General features: G+C 39.4%; 1 non-coding gene across 1 annotated transcript; it reads right to left on the bottom strand.

Annotated features, from left to right (window-relative positions):
• Positions 1-2,360: 2,360 nt before the first annotated feature.
• Positions 2,361-2,466, bottom strand: LOC142550383 (small nucleolar RNA R71). Its single transcript, XR_012821345.1, has one exon. It is a non-coding gene; the product is annotated as a small nucleolar RNA R71 (small nucleolar RNA).
• Between the last annotated feature and the right edge of the window lie 3,369 nt (positions 2,467-5,835).

The following is a 5,835-nucleotide window of genomic DNA, read 5'->3' as shown; positions in this document are numbered from 1 at the left end:
GAAACAAACTTTCATCCTTTCCATAATTTTCTTTGAGAAACTCAAATTATATATCCTTCAATTGTTCTGCAAATTCCTAGTATTTAAAATTCCATGAAAACTTTGTTGCAATCCAAATTTTTGTATCTTTCTATCCTTTATTTTAATACTATTCTGAAATTTTATCTCGATTTATTCTAGGAAATGGCCGCTCCACGAACTCATGCTCAAGCTGCCCTTCGCAAGCGACAGCCACAATTGACAATCAAGCTATGGAAATTGCGACTCTGAATGCTCAACTCATTAGAGAGAAACAAAAATAATAGGAAATTATAGAAATCATGAACCTACTTGATATAGGGGGATTTTACTTGTTTTTCATATCATGTTATGTCGCATTGTGTTGCATTTATCAATTAGATTGCATGCATTTTGTATTATTTTAGCATACTTTATGTTTTATTGTTGATCATGCGTTTAGTTGGTGAAAATGCAGGTGAGTCGTGCATAAACTGTAAATTAAAGAAAAAAAATCGAAAGACATCCGCCCGGGCGCCTCCAAAGCGTGAGAGAAGGATAATTTTCGAAGGTCATCCGCCCGGACGGAAACTTAGGTCCACCCGGGCACGTCAAAGAAAAATGAAATTACAAGATTTACGAAGGTCATCCGCCCGGGCGGAAACTTATATCCGCCCGGGCGCACTTGTATTTTTGGAAAGATTTTGGACGATTTCTTCCCTTAATTCTGAATGGGGAGGATATGTAAGGAATTGGACGAAAATTGGAGGATTATTCAGCAGCCACCACAAGCCTTGGAGAGGAATTCGCGCTTGGATTGCAGATTCGACAATTGTCCGGGCATCGTCTTTACGTTTTTCATCAAATCTATTATTTCTAACTTAGTTTTTATCTTTAAAACATTGTTGCGTTTATTTTTACTATGAATTCTAGTAGCTAACTTTAAATATTTGTCGGGATTTAAGGGGATCCTACCCCGAACTCTGGTTTAGTTAATTCATATTTCAGTTGTTGGTTTATTCTTGATTGTGTTACTGTTTTTCATTGTGTTGTTATAGCATAGCTAACTTTAACAACGTTTTATATTGCGAGTGAGTTCGAGCGAATAGCTTGTGATAGGAACGAGTAACATAATCCGTGGATCTACAATTTACATAGACATATGAAATTGGATACGTGCCGATAGTTATAGTCCTAAGGGTCGAAAACTAGGGGATTTCATAGATCGACATGCAATTCGCTCTCGATAAATAATTAAAGATATTTAATTACTTCACTGAGCAGAATTAGTTTTGCATAGCTCGAGAGAGTGTGTTAAATTGAATAGGAAATCATGTCGGAAGCATACAATCACTATCGAACGAATTAATTAATTAACGAGGGATAGGTGAACCGAAATTCCCAACAAATTCATTTCTCATTGAATCTTAATCAACCATTTTAGATATTATATTTCATTATTTAATTATTGAATCTTTTTATTTGCATGTTTATTCGAGCATAGTAGTACTAAACCAACCAATCAAATTTCGTTGCTAAAGATTTAATAACTGAAAATAATAATTGTCAAATACAGTCTTCAGTGAAACGATACTCGTACTCACGTATATTATACTATTACTTGACATCGTGCACTTGCGATTAATTTTGAGCATACAAAACCATATTTTTATTGAGGATTCCAGAGTGCAAGTTTTGATCGATCAAGTTTTTGGCGCCGTTGCCGGGGACTGTTAATTCACAATTTTATTTTTGGTTATTTTCTTCAGCATTGTTTCATTTTATTAAGTTAACACTCCATATTCTATTACAGATATCTCTTCCAGTGCATGCCAAAGTCACTTGACATGGAGTTTGAGCAGTTTGACCCCGAAATTGAAAGAACTTTCCGCAGGAGAAGACAGCAGCAGAGACTGAAAGAACTAATGGAGAGACACGAGCACGAGCATGAGGAGGAACATCGTGAAGATAGACATGTTGAGATGCCACGCCGCATACCGATGCTAGATTATGCCCTGCCTTCTTTGGATGGAGCACGCCCCAGCATTTTGAGGCCTATTGTGCGGGCAAACCACTTTGAAATCAATCCAGCGATAATTCAGATGATTCAGAATACAGTCCAGTTTGGAGGATCTGCAGTAGATAACCCAAACACGCACATCGCAGATTTTCTTGAAATTTGCGATACTTTTTTAAATTTAATGGAGTTTCTGATGATGCTGTTACACTGCGTTTATTTCCTTTCTCCTTACGTGATAAAGCGAAAGCATGGTTAAATTGTTTGCCTGTAGGTTCGATCACAATATGGGAGGACATGGTGAAAGCGTTTCTCATTAAATACTTCCCTCCATCTAAGACTATGAAGTTGCGGGCAGACATCACCACATTTTCTCAAATCGAGCAGGAGTCTTTATATGAGGCATGGGAGCGCTTCAAATATCTACTACGAAGATGTCCTCATCACGAACTACCACTTGGATTAGTACGTTCAAACCTTTTATTATGGCTTGCTTACTCCTAATCGGACTATGATAGATGCTGCTGCTTGTGGGAACCTGTTTCGAAAAACTGCTGAGGAAGGATACGAGTTATTGGAGGAGATGGCTGCTAGTAGCTATCATCCTCAATCTGAAAGGAACAACCAGCGAAGAAGTGCAGGAGTTCACCAGGTAACTGACTGTTCCGCTATTACTGCACAACTTGATGTCTTGAACAGGAAGTTGTATGGGTTGAATATGGGTGGCACGACTATGAGTCTTCAAGAGATATTTTGTGAAAAATGCAGAGGAGAACACTGTGTTAAGGACTGTCAAGACAGTGGTCCTTTTTATGTGCCAGAAGGGGCACCTGTAAATCAATTGGGAGTCCAAAACCGTCCAAGGAATGATCCGTACTCAAACACATACAATCCTGGATGGTGGCAACATCCCAACTTCTCATGGGGTGGTCAAAACAGTCAGAATCGACCACAAGGAGGACAACAATATGGGAAACAACCGATGTACAGATCTGACCCTCCTAGAGAAGAAAAGTCTAACTTAGAGCAGATGATGTCTAAGTTTATCTCGTCCACTGAAACTAGACTCCAAAATCAAGATGCGTCAATAAAGGGGCTAGAGAATCAGATTGGATAGTTGGCAAAGATATAGCAAATAGAGAGCCGGGCACCTTGCCAAGTAACACAGAGACCAATCCAAAAGAGCAAGTGAAGGCCATCGAGTTGAAGAGTGGAAAGATCTTAGAGGCTAGAGGAACAGAAAAACTCAAGCACAGGTTGAACAGACCGAGTCATCAAAAGGTAAGTCTTCCAACTCAACACCAGCACCCACTGCACAATCTAAAATTGTTATCCCTCCACCTTTTCCTGCAGCATTAAAAAAGGCAAAACTTGATGCACAATTCGGTATGTTTCTTGAGGTATTCAAAAAATTGCATATCAATATTCTTTTTGCCGATGCTTTGATGAAAATTCCTAGTTATGCTAAATTTTTGAAAGACATATTAGCTAATAAGAGGAAGTTGGAGGATCACATGACGGTGAACTTAACTGAAAATTGCTCTGCTTTGGTGCAAAACAAAATCCCACCGAAACTAAAAGATCCAGGGAGTTTTTCTATTCCTTGCATGATTGGTGATGTTGTTTTTCACAAGGCTTTGTGTTATCTTGGTGCAAGTATTAATCTTATGCCCTTATCTGTATTTAGGAAGCTCAGATTAGGAGAACCTAAGCCAACAAGGAATGTCCTTGCAACTAGCAGAACAGATCTGTCAAATACCCGCGAGGGGTCATAGAGGAAGTCTTGGTAAAGGTGGACAGATTCATATTTCCTGCAGATTTTGTGGTACTTGACATGGAGGAGGATGTGGAGATGCCTTTGAGTTTGGGGAGACCATTCCTTGCAACTGGCAAGGCCCTAATTGATATGCAAGAAGGGAAGTTGAGATTGAGAATGGGAGAAGAGGAGATCATTTTCAATGTTTTTAATGCACTCAAGCACACACTGCACTCTGATAGTTGTTATAGAATTGATGCTTTTGATGTTCTTGTGTCTAACTATGTGCAGGGTGCTATTAGAGATCCTTTGGAAGCCACTCTCACTACTGAACTGAGAGAAGATGAATTGGACGAAGAGAAAGCAGAAATAGTGGCATACCTCAATGTCAACCAGCCATGGAAAAGGCCAATAAGGATGAGATTAGAGGACTTGGGAGATCGAAGAGATTTGATCCCTCAGAAGTCAAGCCTGGAGGAACCACCGATGCTTGAGCTCAAACCATTGCCTCCACACCTAAAGTACGTATACTTAGGTGAGAATAACACTTTACCTGTCATTATTTCTGCTGCTTTGACAGATGTGATGGAGGACAAACTGTTGGAAGTTTTGAAAGCTCACAAGAGTGCTTTTGCGTGGAAGGTGGCGGACATCAAAGGGATCAACCCATCAGTCTGCATGCACAAGATCTTGATGGAAGACGAGTACTCACCTCTTGTGCAACCTCAGAGAAGATTAAATCCAAAGATGCAAAAGGTAGTAAAAGCAGAGACTATCAAACTCCTTGATGCAGGTATTATCTATCATATCTGATAGTGCATGGGTAAGTCCTGTTCAGTGTGTGCCGAAAAAAGGTTGGATTACTGTGATCACAAATAAAAAAATTGAATTAATACCCACTAGGACAGTTACGGGATGGCGAATGTGTATTGACTATAGGAAGTTGAATGATGCCACCCGTAAAGACCACTTTCCCATGCCCTTTATTGATCAGATGTTGGAGAGACTAGCGGGGCATGAGTTTTACTGTTTTCTAGATGGGTATTCGGGGCATAATCAAATCATTATTGCACCTGAGGACCAAGAGAAAACGACTTTCACTTGTCTTTATGGAACTTTTGCTTTCCGCCGTATGCCTTGTGGTCTTTGTAATGCTCCTGCTACGTTTCTACGTTGCATGACTGCTATATTTCATGATATGATTGAAACATTTCTTGAAATATTTATGGATGACTTTTCTATCTTTGGTGCAACATTTGATGAGTGTCTGCAGAATCTGAGAACCGTGTTGAGGAGCTGCGAGGAGACGAACTTGGTACTTAATTTGGAGAAATGCCACTTCATGGTACAAGAGGGAATTGTCTTAGGGCACAAGGTTTTGAACAACGGATTGAGGTGGACAAAGCTAAAATAGAAGTCATAAAGAACCTACCACCACCAACCTCAATAAAGGGAGTTAGAAGTTTTCTAGGCCACGCCAATTTTTATAGGCGTTTTATCAAAGATTTTTCGAAAATTGCCAAACCTCTATCTTCCTTACTTATGAAAGATGTGCCTTTTGATTTCAATTCTGACTGTTTACAGGCATACGAGGATTTGAAGGAGCGCTTGGTGACGGCTCCTGTCTTGGTGGCACCAGATTGGGATCTGCCCTTCGAGATCATGTGCGATGCCAGTGATACTGCGGTGGGGGATGTGCTTAGCCAGTGTCAAAATAAGGTATTTCGTACAATTTACTACGCAAGTAAGACCCTTGATGAGGCTCAATTAAATTATGCAACAACTAAAAAGGAATTACTTGCCGTAGTATTTGTGCTTGACAAATTTCATTCATACCTTGTTTTTTCCAAAGTAATTGTTTACACATATAACTTTGCATTGAAATATTTACTTGCTAAAAAAGATGCAAAGCCACGCCTACTTAGGTGGATTTTATTGTTGCAAGAATTTAATTTAGAAATAAAAGATAAGAAGGGTGTCGAGAATGTGGTAGTGGATCATTTGTTTAGACTGGAGCTTATTAGTAATGACTGTGTAGATCATGCTATCAATGATTGGTTTCCTG

This window comes from Primulina tabacum, chromosome 6 (genome assembly GCF_025594145.1).
Source record: "Primulina tabacum isolate GXHZ01 chromosome 6, ASM2559414v2, whole genome shotgun sequence".
Classification (NCBI taxonomy): Eukaryota; Viridiplantae; Streptophyta; class Magnoliopsida; order Lamiales; family Gesneriaceae; genus Primulina; species Primulina tabacum.
The sequence above is the reverse complement of the archived record's forward strand: the minus strand, read 5'-3'. Positions and strand labels throughout refer to the sequence as shown.